The sequence below is a fragment of the Bufo gargarizans genome, chromosome 3 (assembly GCF_014858855.1).
Source record: "Bufo gargarizans isolate SCDJY-AF-19 chromosome 3, ASM1485885v1, whole genome shotgun sequence".
NCBI classification, from domain to species: Eukaryota; Metazoa; Chordata; class Amphibia; order Anura; family Bufonidae; genus Bufo; species Bufo gargarizans.
In genome coordinates, this window is record NC_058082.1 from 503,793,578 (window position 1) to 503,811,887 (window position 18,310).

Here is an 18,310-nt window from a genome sequence, read left to right on the forward strand (position 1 = left end):
CGACCAGTCTCTCTTGTGGCGTGGAGTGCCTCTTCATCTTTCCATGTGGAAACAGAAAAAAAACTACCATTACCTCCTGCAAAATAAACCTATTTATTGGAACTGAAGAAAATGGACTGACCAGAGAAATCTGATCTGGACTTGTTTCCTATTTCTCATTCCCTACTTTGGTGAAGTATTGCATTTTCTCTGTTTGTGCAATCCACCATCAGCCATAGTAACGTTACCAGAAGTTGTGAGGCATAAAGCCTCTGGTAGATACATGTTGCTTTCTATCCTATTACTGGGAGATATGCTGGAAACAGGCAGCTATTGTTTTAGGCCCCCGATCAGTTTCAGACCAAACTGCTTTGTTTAGTGTGGGCAGACGAGGCACTCTTCTCACTGTAGCTGTGATTAGAAGTGGGTCTGCAGGAGGTTGTGTGAGCTTTGTGCCCCGGGGTTCTCCACTGGTATCAAATTAACACACAAAATGTAATCAGTCGAGCTGTCAGACTTGAAGGAGTCAGCACACGTATCATACAGTAGACGCAACAGGGCTGGAGAAGGTTCAAAGGAAGGCAACTAAAGTAATAACTGGAATGGGGGTTATTTAGTTTAGAAAAAAGACGACTGAGGGGAGATCTAATAACTATTATGAATATATCAGGGGTCACAGTACAGAGATCTCTCCCATCATCTATTTATCCCCAGGACTGTGACGAGGTGTGTACACAAAACATAGAAGAGGATTCTTTACGGTAAGAGCAGTGAGACTATGGAACTCTCTGCCTGAGGAGGTGGTGATGGTGAGTACAATAAAAGAGTTCAAGAGGGGCCTGGATGTATTTCTGGAGAGTAATAATATTACAGGCTATAGCTACTAGAGAGGGGTCGTTGATCCAGGGAGTTATTCTGATTGCCTGATTGGAATAGGGAAGGAATTTTTTCCCCTAAAGTGGGGAAAACTGGCTTCTACCTCACATTTTTATTTATTTTTTTGTCTTCCTCTGGATCAACTTGCAGGATAACAGGCCGAACTGGATGGACGGATGTCTTCTTTCAGCCTTATAAACGTATGTTACGGATTCACTGCCAGCCAGAGTTTGGTTGGGTGGGAAATTTTTTGTTCATTATTTTAAAGTGAAAAAGTATTTTTTTATTTTTTTTATACTTATTATTACTTTATTCTTTTCTTTCTTAAAACATACAATCTTTCATCACATCAATAACATAGTATACATTTTCTGTATTACTACTATAACAAGTATAATTTATTATCACCCAAAAGCTCACCCGCCACCCCCAGGGGGGAGGGGGGGGAGAGGGGGAGAGAGAGGAAGGGGGAAAAAACAAACAAAAAAAACACACTCAACCTAGTATGGCCATTTGTTCCAAATCTCATCAATTCCCGCTGAATTTTTAGTATAGCACCCAGAAACCCGTTGGATCTTAATAAGATTTTCTACTGCTGCACGCCACTGTCTCACTGTAGGCGGATCTTTTTTTATCCATTTCCTAAGTATAAGAAGTCTAGCTTGAAATAGTACTTTCCCCAAAACCAGTCGTACTTCCTTCTTTAATTTCAAATGTTCAGTTGCTCCCAATATACAGACTTAGTGGATCTTCAATCACCTGAACATACAGGAATACCGATACAATCTCTGCGATCTCCCTCCAGTATCTGAAAAGTCGGTGACATCTCCAAAAACAATGACTTAAATCTGCATCCCTTTCCCTGCATTTTAGACAATTATCCAACATTCTGACCACCATTCTACAATTGACCATAACACACTGTAATGGCGGTCACTGTTGACCTTTATTATTGTATCGAGTATATTATATACTTTTCATGTGCTTAATGAATAGACGGACTCTGTGATTATATTTGTAACCGCTTTATTACCAAGAAATTGTACAAGCATTCTTTATTCTGTGGAATATTGGTAATTAAACTATCCAATTTAAAAAAAGAAGTCTATGGTCAGTCTCGATTCAGTCTTGCTAGGCAAGCGCTTCTCTTTCATTGTTCTAGTGCTTGGAGGAGGTCTCAACACTCAGACCCCCTCCAATCCAAACAATGTCTCCATACAGCATATGAAAAGTTTTTTGAAAATTCAGTGATACTTTAAGGCCATTCACTTGAGATGGTTCGCTTGGGCCACAGCTATTTCTTCCAAATCCACCTTAGACATGCATGTTATTTCAGTGGGGAGATAGAAATATGGGCCCATTAACAACGTGAGGACATCACTGCGGAGGCAACTTATTGGCTGCAGTGGCAAAGAGGACCCCAACCAGACGTAAACAAGCCAGGACCAGAGGATCATCTAAAGAAGCCAGAGCACTAAAGTGGCAGGGAGCAGACGAGTATGCTCTTTTATTCAGTACCACACACTATGGAGGCAACCTAAAAGGAACCAAACCCTGGAAAACCTCTAAAGGGAATGTTGTCTGTTACTTTGTGGTACGGGTACATGCTTGTTTATTCGCTCACTTATTTTTTTTCTGCTTGGTGGTTGTTCAGATTTTTTTGTCTGCTTGTTGATCATAAAAATGAAGCCCGATAGGTAAAAAGGGTTGTCCAAACTATTAAAAATGTGCCGAAAAACAAACAAAAAACACACATCCTATACTTATATATATCCTCCTATGATGCTTGTATACAAAGCCACAGCAGTGACTTAGATGGACGCAGCATGTGGCCTCAGCGGTCTTGTGCCATTTACTTCTACTGTACAGCACTGCTGCAGCCTTGTATACAAACACCAGGAGGACGCCCAGAGCCATTACAGGGGAAAGCATACAGGAGTACAGCATGACTATATTTTGTAACATTTAGGCCTCATGCACACGACCGTTGTGTGCATCCGTGGCCGTTGTTCCGTTTTCCGTGATTTTCTGCGGACCTATTGACTTTCAATGGGTCAGTTGAAAACTCTGAAAATGTACTGTTGTTCATCAGCGGCCATGATCCGTGTTTCCTGTCCGTCAAAACAATATGACCTATTCTATTTTTTTGACGGACAACGGTTCACGGACCCATTCAAGTCAATGGCTCCATGAAAAAACAAGGATGCACACAAGATTGGCATCCGCGTCCGTGATCCGTGGCCGTAGGCTACTTTCACACAGACGGATCTGGAATCCGTCTGCATAAAAGCTTTTTCAGAGCTGAGTTTTCACTTTGTGAAAACTCAGATCCGACCGTATATTCAGGGGGCTGTGATCTGCACAATTAACCCCTCGGGTGCCGCACCTGAGGGGTTAATTGTGTGTATCATAGCCCCCTGTAAGAGATCAGGTGCTGCCCCCCCCTAGTTAAAATCACCTTCCCCCATCATTGGTGGCCAGTGCGGCCTCACCTCTCCCCCCCCCCCCCCCCCCCATTCCCGTTAAAATCACCTTCCCCCGTCATTAGTGGCAGCGGAGAGTTCCGATTGGAGTCCCAGTTTAATCGCTGGGGCTCCGATCGGTAACCACGGCAACCAGGACGCTACTGCAGTCCTGATTGCCATGGTTACTTAGCAACTGTTAGAAGCATTATACTTACCTTTGATGTTTGTGACCGGCCAGGCGCTCCTCCTACTGGTAAGTGACAGGCCTGTGTTATAAGCAATGCGCCGCGCAGACCTTTCACTTACCAGTAGGAGGAGCTCCCGGCCGGTCACAGACATCGCAGGCAAGTATAATGCTTCTAAAAATTACTAAGTAACAATGGCAACCAGGACTGCAGTAGCGTCCTGGTTGCCATGGTTACCGATCAGAGCCCCTGTGATTAAACTGGGACTCCGATCGGAACTCTCCGCTGCCACCAATGATGCGGGAAGGGGATTTTAACTGGGGGGGGGGGGGGAGGTGAGGACGCACTGGCCACCAATGATGGGGGAACGTGATTTTAATTAGGGGGGAGGGGAGGCTGCACTGGCCACCAATGAATATAATATTGGGGAGGGAGGGGTGCCGCACTGGCCACCAATTAATGTAATACAGGGGAGGGAGGGGGTCTGCCCCCTGCTGCCTGGCAGCACCTGATCTCTTATGGGGGGCTATGATAAGCACAATTAACCCCTCAGGTACGGCACCTGAGGGGTTAATTGTGCGGATCACAGCCCCCTGTAAGAGATCGGGTGCTGCCAGGCAGCAGGGGGCAGTCATGTACACAGTTCATAGGATATTCTAACTTGAAGCGTCCCCATCACTATGGGAACGCCTCTGTGTTAGAATATACTGTCGGATCTGAGTTTCGCGATCTAACTCAAAACCAATGGTATATTCTAACAGAGGCGTTCCCATGGTGATGGGGACACTTCAAGTTAAAATATACCATCGGATTAGAGAAAACTCTGATCCAATGGTATAATAGGGATTCCTGACTTTACATTGAAAGTCAACGGGGGACGGATCCGTTTGCAATTGCACCATATTGTGTCATTGTCAAATGGATCCGTCCCCATTGACTTGCATTGTAAGTCAGGACGGATCCGTTTGGGTCCGCACGGCCAGGCGGACACCAAAACGATTTTTTTTTTTTACTTTCCTTCATGTCCGTGGATCCTCTAAAAATCAAGGAAGACCCACGGATCACGTAACTACGGGACCTGTTTTTGCGGACCGCAAAAAAAAAAAAAAAAACTGTTGTGTGCATGAGGCCTTACTGGCATGGGTCACATTTTTTAATAACTTGTCCCACAAAAAATATTCTACAGTTTTCAAACCAGCACCTGGATCTGAATACATTTGTAATTGCATGCAATTAAAAATTTTGTATAGCCACTGAGTTTTTCAATAAAATGTATCTGTATAGTGCCACCAGCTGGTTGCTTTTCTTATTCCTGTGTCCTGCTCACTGAGATGGCCACACGTGCTCAGTTTCATCCTTCATCTGCTTCCTGAGCTGTGATAGGGAGATCACACCCCCAACCGGTTACCTCCCCTCTGTACCCTTACTGCAGACTGCTAGCAATTCATTCATAACTTTTAGTAGAAATAAAGTAATGGCACAGCATAGAGTCATAAGAATAGATTATTACATGGGGAATGCATGTAGCTATTAAAACAGGCATGTTAGGAGTGGTGAAAGGTCCTCTTTAATCATGGGGTAACCAACCCCTTTAAGTGGCCACATGGGCTACAAACAGGTTGACTGAAGAAAGGGCAACCCCTTCCAATATTAATGAGGCTTCAGCCATAAAGGTTAAGATACCAAACAACATGTAACATTACAGCCAGCTACAAGCAACACATCCACGGCAGTATACCAGGGAACCTTTCTAATATGACTTCCCCTTGAATTTTAATATACGGAATAACAGGCGGCTGAGAAATCCCAAGAAAAACTCACTAAAAGACCTGGCTCACACTTCTCGCTTTTGTGGTATTTTGAAGCTGCATTCCTTTACTCCAAAAAATGTCATAAGCTAAAATGTTACATACGTGGGAATGGGAATTAAAGAATCCACACACACAAGTATGTGTCCACAAGCTTTCCCTTTTTACCCCTTTAGAGCTGCTCGGGGGGTATTGGTTCTCAGTGGGTTTTTGGTAAATTATTTTCCAGCAATGCTACATGGAAAAAAGTATGCAGATTAGCTAACATCAGCCAAACCAGAGATTCCTCCAAACACGTGAACCCTCTCTAGACAGTTATTTCAGGGTTCTTACCCTTTTTCAGAAACGGCCGACTCCACACAGGTCAGTCTTCCTTTTGAAATATCTGGTTTGGTTGACCGGAGCCCATACAAATTATTATTTAAAAAGGATAACTGTCATATTTTCACTCAAAATTAAATTTTCATATATGATGTTGCTGCTGTGGTGATAATCCATAACCACTAATTATTGTGTTCACATACCACTTGTTTAATAAGATTCCGTCCATAGCAACCGCTCCTCACAAGACTTCTTTCTGACTATCTTCTCAAGATGGCTGCCGATGCCCTTACCCTGAGGCTAAGACCTCCCTCCCTAACTACCCAGAATTCATTCGGCTCATCTCGGAAACGCGCAGCCTCACCCCAACCAATCGGCTTGTTTTTTCCAATAACATCCACAACAGCACTGACAGGAGGATGTCCCCACCCCTAGGACAGGAAACAACGCAGGAGCACATGATTTAAAAGGCCTCCTCCCCCCTTACCTATCCAGTCAGTAAGAGTACTCGGAAGGGATGCAAAAAGAAAAATGTTATTAAATATCAAATTACATCATTTGACAAAAGGATGACATAATATAAATCTACAAGGGAGGGAAAAGAATTCTGTGCCGTTGTGGAGGTTATTGGAAAAACCAATTACCGGTAAGAGTCATTTCTACTTTCCCCCGGCACCTCCACAACGGCACTGACAGGAGGATTAACAGAGTAATCCACTAGGGGGGGGGGGGACAACAGCAGCAAGAATTCTACGATCAAAGGATAAGTCTTTTTTTTTTGGAACATCAAGTCTATAATGGTTGTAGAAGGTCATAGGGCTTGCCCACCTGGCCGCTTTGCATATCTGATCTAAAGAGACTGAGGCCGATTCTGCCCAAGAGGATGACACGGCCCTTGTAGAGTGAGCTTATTCCTGCAGGAGGAAGGAGATCCTTTTAGATAAGCTGTTGCAATGACATCTCTAATCAATCTTGCTATAGATGAGTTGCTGGCCCTGTTTCCCTTGTTGGCATCTTGGTATTGAAGGAAAAGTTGATCTGAGAGTCGGAAGGACCTCCTAACATCTAGGTTGTGGAAGTTCTTCTCTCTTCCGGTAGTTGGGAGTGGACAAAATGAAGGAAACGATACTTCCTGATCACAGTGAAATCTAGAGACCACTTTGGGTAGGAACAAAGGGCAATGCCTTAGGATTATATGGTCGTCCAGTTTCGTTAGGTAAGGTGGTCTACAGGAAAAGGCTTGTATTTCCCCAATCCTTCTTGCGGTGGTTATTGCCACAAAAAAAATACAGTCTTGTAGGTTAGTAGTTTTAAGGAAACTTTGTCCACTGGTTCAAACGGATATGCTCCATCAATACTGAGAGGACCAAGTTTAGATCCCATGATGGGATTACAGAACAGACAGTTGGTAACTGTCTTGTGGCCCCTTTAATGAAGCGCTTAAGAAGCGGTGAGTGAGCTAATTTCTTATTTAAGAAGGCGCTGAGGGCAGATATTTGCACTTTTAAAGGGGCGGGTCAAAGATTTTTATTCAAACTCGATTGTAAGAATTCAAGTATTTGAGGTATGGTCGGGAAAAGGAGAAATTTTTAGAGAAGGAAAAGGTAGGCTTTTCAGGTTCTTAAATACATTTTTGAGATAATTGTTTTACGACTAAGGGCTCTTTCACACCTGCGTTCTTTTCTTCCGGCATAGAGTTCCATCGTCGGGGCTCTATGCCGGAAGAATCCTGATCAGTTTTATCCTAATGCATTCTGAATGGAGAGAAATCCTTTCAGGATGCATCAGGATGTCTTCAGTTCAGGACCGGAACGTTTTTTGGCCGGAGAAAATACCGCAGCATGCTGCGCTTTTTGCTCCGGCCAAAAATCCTGAACACTTGCCGCAAGGCCGGACCTGGAATTAATGCCCATTGAAAGGCATTGATCCGGATCCGGCCTTAAGCTAAACGTTGTTTCGGCGCATTGCTGGATCTGATGTTTAGCTTTTTCTGAATGGTTACCATGGCTGCCGGGACGCTAAAGTGTAAGTGGGGAGCGGAGGAGCAGTATACTTACCGTCCGTGCGGCTCCCGGGGCGCTCCAGAGTGACGTCAGGGCGCCCCACGCGCATGGATGACGTGATCGCAGAATGACGTCAGAGCACATGGGGCGCTCTGACGTCATTCTGGAGCGCCCCGGGAGCCGCACGGACTAAGTATACCGCTCCCCACTACTACTATGGCAACCAGGACTTTAATAGCGTCCTGGCTGCCATAGTAACACTGAACGCATTTTGAAGACAGATCAGTCTTCAAATGCTTTCAGTTCACTTGTGTTTTTCCGGATCCGGCGTGTAATTCCGGCAAGTGGAGTACACGCCGTATCCGGACAACGCAAGTGTGAAAGAGACCTTAGCATAAGAGTGGAAATAACCTCATCTAACAATCCTTTCTTTTTTTAAAGCTGACCGCTCAACTTCCAGGCTGTCAGGTTGAGCTGTTTTAGTCCTGGATGATAAATCGGACCCTGATGGAGAAGGTCCGGGATCTGTGGCAAGGTCCAGAACACCTCCGCAGATAATTTGAGCAGGGGAAACCAGGGCGTCCTTGGCCAAAACTGTGTAATGAGGATCACCTGAGACTGTTCCTCCTGTATCTTTATAAGCATCCTTGGCATTAGACTAAAAGGAGGGAATGCATACAGAAGAGTGTTTGGCCAAGACTGGGATAGGGCATCTATCCAAAGTGGCTGATCTTGCCGGGAGAGGCAGCAAAATCGGTCTGGCTGTTGTCTCCTGTGGCGAACAGATCCAAGTCTGGATTTCCCCACTTTTCGCAGATCTTGCGGAACACCTGGGGATTTAAAGACCATTCCCCTTCCTTAAAGGTTGTTCGAGTGAGGAAATCGGCTACAATTTTTTTTTTCTCTCTTGACATGGACTGCAGATAAGGATAGAAGATTTCACTCTGCCCAGAGAAATAGGTCGCAAGCTACGGCTGCTAGGGAGCAGCTTCTGGTCCCGCCCTGCCTGTTGAGGTAAGCTACCGCTGTAGTGTTGTCCGATAATACTTTTCCGTGTTTTGAGGAGGAGGGTGGGTGTAGAGAGGTGATGACTCTGTAAATGGCCGTAAGGTCTTTTAGATTTGAAGAGGCTTTTAACATATCCGGGCCCCATATGCCCTGTACTATCTTTCCATTTGCATGGCCTCCCCATCCTGATCCGCTTGCATCTGTGAAGACTAACATTTGATCTTTTTGTCTCCAATAAACCCCTGTGTTTAGATTTTTTTCCTAATTACCTCTCCCAACTGGTTCAGGACCCGACTAGAGGGATGGCCATACTGGACTTCGTATTAACCAATTGGCCTGACAGAACAACAGACGTGCAGGTTGGGGGACACCTGGGAAATAGTGACCATAAGTAATAACCTTCCAATTATCATTCAAAAGAGTGTTTCTACAGGGAGGAACAAAAATACCAAACTTCAAAAAAGCTAAATTTAGCCAACTAAGAGAGGCCATAGGGCGAACTAACTGGGACAAAGTCCTCAAAAATAAAAATACAGCCACAAAATGGGATATCTTTAAAAACATCCTAAAATCTCATTGTGAGAGGTACATACCGTATGGGAATAAAAGGTTAAGGAACAAAAAGAAACCAATGTGGATAAATAGAACTGTAAAGAAAGCAATAAATGACAAAAAGAAAGCATATACCGTATTTATCGGCGTATAACACGCACTTTTTTCCCCTGAAAATAGGGGGCAAATGATGTATGCGTGTTATACGCCGATTAGGGCTGAAACGTGTCCTCCGGAGGCCAGAGAGGCAGGACTGAGCCGGCCGGCACAGCGGAGGGAGGAGGAGGGAGTCCCTCCCTCCCCACTGTGAGCGGCTGCCGCTGAAGACCAACGAGGACAGAGTAGGAGGAGGAGGGGAGGGACTGTGGCCACTGCACCACCAATGAATGTGCCGGCCATATCCCACAGTTCCGATCGGAGTCCCAGCAGTGTAATGCTGGGGCTCCGATCGCTTACCATGGCAGCCAGGAGTCACGCTACTGAAGCCCTGGCTGCCATGGTATGTTAGTGAGCAGAGAGAAGCGCATTATACTCACGTGCGCTGTGGCCGCCGGTCGCTCCTTCTTCTGTCTGTGCGGCGGATTGCTAATGCTTACAGCATTAGCAATGCGCCGCACAGACCTATGAGAAGGAGCGACCGCCGGCCACAGCGCACGTGAGTATAATGCGCTGCTCTCTGCTCACTAACATACCATGGCAGCCAGGGCTTCAGTAGCGTGACTCCTGGCTGCCATGGTAAGCGATCGGAGCCCCAGCATTACACTGCTGGGGCTCCGATAGGAACTGACACTGCCACCAATGATGGGGGGGAGGAGGGGGACCCTGTGGCCACTGCCACCAATGATTAATACTGGGGAGGGAGGGGGGGGGGGGTTTGCGTTACCAGAGGGGGCAGATCAGAGGCTTTATTTGAAATTTTATTTTTTTTCCTGAAATTTCCCTCTAAAATGAAGGTGCGTGTTATACGCCCGTGCGTGTTATACGCCGATAAATACGGTAATTCACTGAAACAGGAGGGTAGCACAGAAGCACTGAAAAACTATGGAAAAAAATAGAACATGTAAAAAACAAATAAAAGCGGCCAAACTAGAGACAGAGAGATTAATTTCCAAAGAGTAAAACTAACCCTAAAATGTTCTTTAATTATATAAATGTTAAAAAGTATAAATCTGAAGGTGTCGGCCCTTTAAAGAGTAATGAGGGGGAAGTCGCAGAGAGCGATGAGGAGAAAGCAAAGCTGTTAAATATTTTTTTCTCCAATGTATTCACTGAGGAAAATAAACTGTCAGATGACTTGCAGAATGTAAAAGTAAATTCCCCATTAAAAGTGTCCTGTCTGACCCAGGAAGAAGTACATCAGCGACTTAAAAAGATTAAAATAGACAAAATCGCCAGGACCGGATGGCATACACCCCCGTATCCTAAAGGAATTAAGTAATGTCATAGCCAGACCTTTATTTCTGATATTTGTAGACTCTATACTGACAGGGAATGTCCCACAGGATTGGCGCATGGCAAATGTGGTGCCAATATTCAAAAAGGGTCCAAAAACAGAGACTGGAAACTATAGGCCGGTAAGTTTAACATCTGTTGTGGGTAAACTGTTTGAAGGTTTTCTGAGAGATGCTATATTAGAGCATCTCAACGGAAATAAGCAAATAACACCATATCAGCATGGCTTCGTGAGGGATCGGTCATGTCAAACTAATTTAATCAGTTTCTATGAGGTGGTAAGTTCTAGACTTGACAGTGGCGAATAAATGGATGTCGTATATCTGGACTTCTCCAAAGCATTTGACACTGTACCACATAAAAGGTTAGTATATAAAATGAGAATGCTTGGACTGGGAGAAAACGTCTGTATGTGGGTAAGTAACTGGCTCAGTGATAGAAAACAGAGGGTGGATATTAACGTACACACTCAGATTGGGTCACTGTCACTAGTGGGGTACCTCAGGGGTCAGTATTGGGCCCCAAGTCACCCGTACATACTAAATGGTAAAACACTCAGTAACACCGACATGGAAAAGGATCTAGGAATTTTAATAAACAGCAAACTAAGCTGCAAAAACCAGTGTCAGGCAGCTGCTGCCAAGGCCAATAAGATAATGGGTTGCATGAGAAGGGGCATAGATGCCCGTGATAAGAACATAGTCCTACCACTTTACAAAGCGATAGTCAGACCACACATGGAGTACTGTTTACAGTTCTGGGCTCCTGTAAACAAGGCAGACAGAGCTGGAGAAGGTCCAGAGGAGGGCAACTAAAGTAATAACTGGAATGGGGCAACTACAGTACCCTGAAAAGATTATTAAAATTAGGGCTATTCACTTTAGAAAAAAAGACGACTGAGGGGAGATCTAATTAATATGTATAAATATATCAGGGGTCAGTACAGAGATCTATCCCATCAGCTATTTATCCCCAGGACTGTGACGAGGGGACATCCACTGCGTCTGGAGGAAAGAAGGTTTGTACACAAACATAGAAAAGGATTATTTACGGTAAGAGCAGTGAGACTATGGAACTCTCTGCTGAGGAGGTGGTGATGGCGAGTACAATAAAAGGAATTCAAGAGGGGCCTGGATGTATTTCTGGAGCGTAATAGTATTACAGGCTATAGCTACTAGAGAGGGGTCGTTGATCCAGGGAGTTATTCTGATTGCCTGATTGGAGTCAGGAAGGAATTTTTTATTCCCCTAAAGTGGGGAAAATTGGCTTCTACCTCACAGGTTTTTTTTTTTTGCCTTCCTCTGGATCAACTTGCAGGATAACAGGCCGAACTGGATGGACAAATGTCTTTTTTCGGCCTTATGTTACTATGTTACTTTCCACCACATGAGGGATTTTCTTACAGAATTTGGGATGTAAATCTTTTCTAGGGCAGAGATTGTTCCGTCCCACAAGGAAAGAAGGAAGGACTGAGGCACTCGAGTATGGCTCTGAGCCCATCTGACTGATGGTATTGTGGAAGTGAGAAGACCCAGAACTGTCATAATGTTCCTTAGACTGCAGAAACGGGAGGTCTCCAGTAACAACTTGATCCTCTTTTGTGGGTAGAAAGGACATTAGAAGATGAGAGTCCAATAGAACCCCAAGGAAGATCTTTCTTCTGTCTGGGGACAGATCAGATTTTTTTTTAAGTTTATGATCCACCCTAGGGTGGTGAAACAGTCCTGAACCAGGGAGAGATGCAGTCTGAGGAGTTCTTCTGAGCGAGATGCTATTAAGAAGTCTTCCAGATATGGGATCATAATTTTTTGGAGAATTAGGTGTTTTATGATGTCAGACATGATTTTGGAAAACACTCTTGTGGCTGAAGAGACCCTGAACGGAAGGGCTTTGAATTGGAAGTGGCACAAAGTTTCTCCCATGAAAAGAGCGATTCGTAAATATTTTTGATGGGGTGGATATATTGGAACATGGTAGTCCTGTAAATCTATTGTTGCCATGAAACAATCTTGAGGGAACAGATTCATGGTAGATTTTATGGTCTCCATCTTGAATTTTTTGTATATAAAAATCAACCTGTTTAGGGATTTTAGATTTATCAACCGAAAGGACCAATTTGGCTTTGGTATTAAGAAGACTGGAGAATAGAACCCGCTTCCGTATTGATCTTTTGGGACAGGAAGGAGTACCTTCTTTTTTATTAAGGAGGAGATATCTGACTCTAGACAAAGGTGTTTTTGTAGTGGAGACAGTCTTTTGTTTATTGTGAACAGATTCAACGGAGGAGATAAAAACTCAAGTTTTAATCCTTCCTTTAGAGTGTTTATTACCCACGGGGAGGCATGGATTTGTTCTCAAGCAGGAATGAAGCCCGTTAACCTGCCTCCTTCTGGCGTCATTGGCTGGGGCGAGAATAACTTTCGGGGGTTAAGCAAGAACCCTCTACACCTGCCTTTGGAAGATTGCCACTTCCTGGAGCCCTCTTTCTTTTTGGGGTCCACTCTGGCTTTTCTTTGGTTCTGAAAGGGCCATCTCTGATGAAAGTACCTATTTTCCAGGGCGAATCCTCTTTTTATCAGACGCCTTTTCAAGGATGTTATCTAACCCAGAACCAAATAATCTGTCCCCCTCACAGGGGATGGAACACAGGCAACTTCGATCCTGGTCACGGGACGCAGGCTCAAAGAAAAATTGTTCTTCGGGCCGCATTTGAAAGTGCAGCTGATCTAGCGGAAAGTTTGACTAAGTTGGCAGAGGCGTCCGCTAGAAAGTTTGAATTTTTTTTTATTTTTTTAACATGGGTAGGGATGCAAGGATTTCTTCCCTAGGGGTACTCGCAGCAATGTGTTCTTCTAGCTGATTAAGCCAGATCGATAGAGTTCTGGCCGTACAAGTAGAGGCAATGCTAGGGCGTAGCATGGCAACGTTAGTTTCCTAAGCCTTTTTCAGTACACTCTCCAATATTGTATCCATGGGATCCCATAAAAGGCCCATATCTTCAAACGGGAGAGAAGATTTTTTTGGAGATGCGTGCAACCGATGCATCTACTTTAGTTTTGTCCCATAAATTAGTTTCGAACTCTTCAAAGGGGTATTTCCTTTTAAAAGAGTTTGTGACTGTCGTTCTTTTTTCTATGGATAGGGAATACCCTTCTACGCCTTTCTCCCAGACCCTAAAACATATGGTCTTGAATTGAATGTGATTCTTTAACATCTTCTATGTGCATAGTAGCATGGATGTTTTTTAGGAGACAGTCAGTTTCTTCTGGGAGAAATAAGGGCCTGCCTGAGCCATCATCAGAAGAGGCCGAATCGGATTCAGAAACCAATTCTCCCTCATCAAGATCAAAAGGCAATTCAGAGGTATGGGATCTCTGGGATGTGGATGGTCGTGGAGATTGAGACGCAATTGTTACATCCACAGCCGTATTAACCTCCTCAATCGCCCTCAGGGACTCTAGGAGGGAGGGCGACTCAAACAACCTTTTCTGTGCATTTCTGGTACAAAGGTTTTCTATTTTTTGAGGTAAACGGATTTCTTGCAACTAGCGCATTTTCTGCGTACTGCTTCCCCACTGGCTGGCTTGGGAGTCATGGTCTTAGTGCCCTAAAAGAGAAAAATAAAGGGCAGTAGGACCATGACCCGACACTTGTACTTAGGGCCATCACCTCACCAGAGTGAAATTTTTCTCCCCCCTAACAATACTTCCCCAATAGTGATTTAAACAATAGGGTTATAAAGTACAGTCGCAAAGAAGCATAATCCCCTAGAGGAGGCGGCTTACCGGGCTGAGGCCAGAGGCAGCAGGATCACCAGGCTTTCTAGCGGCGTCCTCTACTAAAGCAAGCATGGCAGCAAGCGGTGAGCTGGATGGCCGGCTTCATGGCAAATGCCGGCATCCCAGCCCCGCTCTTATTCCTGGAAGTAAGCGGAAATCTCGCCTGGTGACGTCAAAGACCCCGCGCGATTTCCCTCTTCTCATGGGGGGGGGGGGGGGATCACGAGCCCGGGGATGCCAGCAAGCAGGTCTTATTCCAAGGGACAGGAAAGGGAGGCAAGCGTGTCCCTGGGAGACCTGTCCCCTGCACTAGCCCGGGGAACGAAAACAGGCTGCGCAAACTTGGAATTTTCCTGGCACTGCAGGAGCGGCTCCTACGTATCCTGAGGACAGGAATCAACAACTGGATTGGTAAGGGGGAGGAGGCCTTTTAAATCATGTGCTCCTGCATGGTTTCCTGTCCTGGGGCAGGGACATCCTTTTGTCAGTGCAGTTGTGGAGGTGCCGGTGGAAATTAAATTTTCAGCTGAGCAACGTCAGTGGATTATGGATGACACACGGAGGGTAAAAAAAAAACAAAAAAAAAAAAAACAGACACACGGCCATCTTCACGGGTAATACAGTTTTTTTTCATTAACTGACACTGCAATGTGGATGAGGCCTAAAAGGATCAGTTTACAATGTTGTCCAGACAAGACTATGGAAAAGGGAGAGGAGGAGTGAGCGGCTAGTGGCAGAAAAGACAATTGACAGGGCCCAATAATGGAGATAAATAGGAGGCATGTACAGCCTGCATAAAGTTCTAGTATGGGGGTCTGTGTTTCCCTGTTTGAATGGAGTGGCAGCGTACGCGCATGTGCCTCCCACTCCATTAAACTTTATGGTGCTACTGGAAATACTAAGCACTTGTACTCTGCTACTATATCTCCATCAGTCACACAGCTGAATGGAGCAGTGGACATGCATGAGTGTCTGTAGCACCATTCATACAGGTAATGAGAGCCCCTGTTCTTCTGGAAAGGGGATACGTTTCTGTAAAGGGATAACGCAACTGAATTGACCCCATTTAGAAAGATTTTCCACATTTGAATGCATCATGTCCCATCTTGGGGCCAAATCAGCACCTGAATTGTACATTGACACACGTTTAATAAGATGCCAAAACAGTGTCAAAATCTACTGGCATTTTGAAATGTCTGACCAAAACCAGCAAGGAAAATATGCTAGTTTCGGCGGCTCAGGAAGCTACCGATTTTATTGCCTGTACTTAAACGTACATTTGGCTATATCCTTCACATGCTGCAGATTTGTTAAAAAAAAAAATAAAAAAAAAAAAATCTGTGACTAAATGCCTTTCAAACCCACATTCAGATGAAGGGACAGTTGTGAATACACCCAAACTAGAATTTCTGGTGCTGTACCTGTGAGCATAAACATGTGCTTGATTTCTGCCTCATCAGGCAGAAATTTGCACTGAAAATCTAAGGCTGAACTTTATGGTATATTCACATTCGGCGGAAAAGTTTAAGAAATTTCTGTGACCAAAAATCTATTCCATACCTCTGAGTGGGGTTGTCTCCTGTATCTGCATAGATTTGTGCAATAACCAAATATGTGGAACAGTCTCAGAAATTCTGCTGTGTATGAATACAACCTTACGGCTACAAAGACTTTTGGCAACACTACTGATTCTCACCACCGAGTGGCAGCTGCAGGACACAAGAATGCATTAAACTCAATCTACTCCTTTGGTCTGCAGTTGATTAAATATCTGACAACCCCTAACTAAAGAAGGATCCCGGTTGTTTCAAGTTCTCCTATCCACAGGATAGGGGATAACTATCAGATCAGTGGGGGTCCCAACAGTAGAATCCCCACCTATCACAAGAATGGGAGCCCCGTGCCCTCCCCCTGAAACGAACAGAGCCGCCGGTAGCACATGCATACTTTCGCCCTATTAATTTCTAGCCGAGCACTGTGCCATCTCCAGAACTCCCAAAGAAATTAATAGAGCAGCCGCGTGTATCTGCAACCAGTTGCTCTGTTTCAGGAGGGCTGCAGGGCCTCCGTTCTCTTGATCAGTGGGGGTCCCAGCAGTCAGACCCCCACCATATAGGGTAGGGCATAACTTGAAACAACTGGAATACATCTTTAACCTCTTACGGACATGGGGCATACAGGTACGCCCCGAGTATTCCCGATCACCGCCGCTTGGTGGGCGGTGATTGGAACTGGGTGCCTGCTGAAATCAATCCCCCACCCCCCATATCGGCAATCAGCATCGGGAACTGCCTTCTACGGGAGCCGAGGAGATCCAGCCTCAGGCTGGGTCTCCTAGGCAACCTGTTTGTGTACTACTCACTGTAGTACACGAACAGGAAATGCATTACAATACAAAAGTGAACATGAGGAAAAAAGAAAAAAAGTAAAATAAAGTAATAAAATAGTATTAAAAACAACACCACTTTCCACTTATTTTATAACAGAAAAAACAAAACAAACCACACATTAGGTATCGCTGCGTCCGTAATGAACGGCTTTTATAAATATATTAAATATATCACATGATCCACCCGGTCTGATAAATACCATAAAAAAAAAACTAAAAACAGTGTTTAAAAAAAGCAATTTGTCACCTTACATCACAAAAAGTGCAACACCAAGTGATCAAAAAGGCGTATGTCCCCCCAAAATAGCAGTCACCTCATCCCGCAAAAGATGAGCCCCTACCCAAGCCAATCACCCAAAAAATAAAAAAAACTATGGCTCAGAATATGGAGACACTAAAAATCAATTTTTTTTTGTTAAAAAATTTAATCCTTGTGTAAAAACTTACATAAATAAAAAAAAGTTGACATATTCGGTATCGCCCTGTCCGTAATAACCTGCTCTATAAAAATCACATGACTTAACGCCTGAACTCCGAAAAATAAATAAAAAATTGGGGTCACCTTACATCACGAAAAGTGTGATCGCAAGCGATCAAAACGTCATACGCTCCCCAAAAATAGTGCCAAACTCATCTCATCCCGATAAAAATGAGCCCCTACACAAGTCGCCCAAAAAATAAATCAAGCTATGGCTTTCAGAATGTGGAGACACTAAACTACAGAATAAGGGCCATAAATATTGAATTTTGTTTGGCTGTTAACCCTTGCTTTGTAACTGGATTCAAATGAAAAATCTGCCCAAAAAAGTTACATTTTATCTCTATTTTCCATTAATTCTTGTGGAACACCTAAAGGGTTGACAAAGTTTGTAAAATCAGTTTTGAATACCTTGAGGGGTGTAGTTTGTAAAATGGGGTCATTTCTGGGTGGTTTCTATTATGTAAGCCTCACAAAGTGACTTCAGACCTGAACTGGTCCTGAAAAAGTGGGTTTTAGAAATTTTCTAGAAAATTCCAAGATTTGCTTCTAAAAAAACAAAAAAATAAAACATTCCCAAAAGGATCCAAACTTGAAGTAGACATATGGGAAATGTAAAATAATAACTATTTTTGGAGGCATTACTATTATAAAAGTAGAAAAATTGAAATTTGCATTTTTTTTTATAAATAAAGATTGTTTTTGACTCCATTTTACCAGTGTCATTAAGTACAATATGTGATGGAAAAAAAAAACTCAGAATGGCCTGGATAAGTAAAAGCGTTTTGAAGTTATTCACACAAAGTAACACTGGTCAGATTTGAAAAAAATTACCTGGTCCTTAATGTGAAGTATGGCCGTGTCCTTAAATGGTTAAAGAAGTGCCTATAGCCACTATAGGTACTGTCACTATCATTCTTAGCAGTTTTTAGGCACCATGAAATTCAGATGTTTTCATAAGATTTTTCTGAGTGTAATACTTTTTATGCCTCTTTTACGTGAACTATACCCCTTC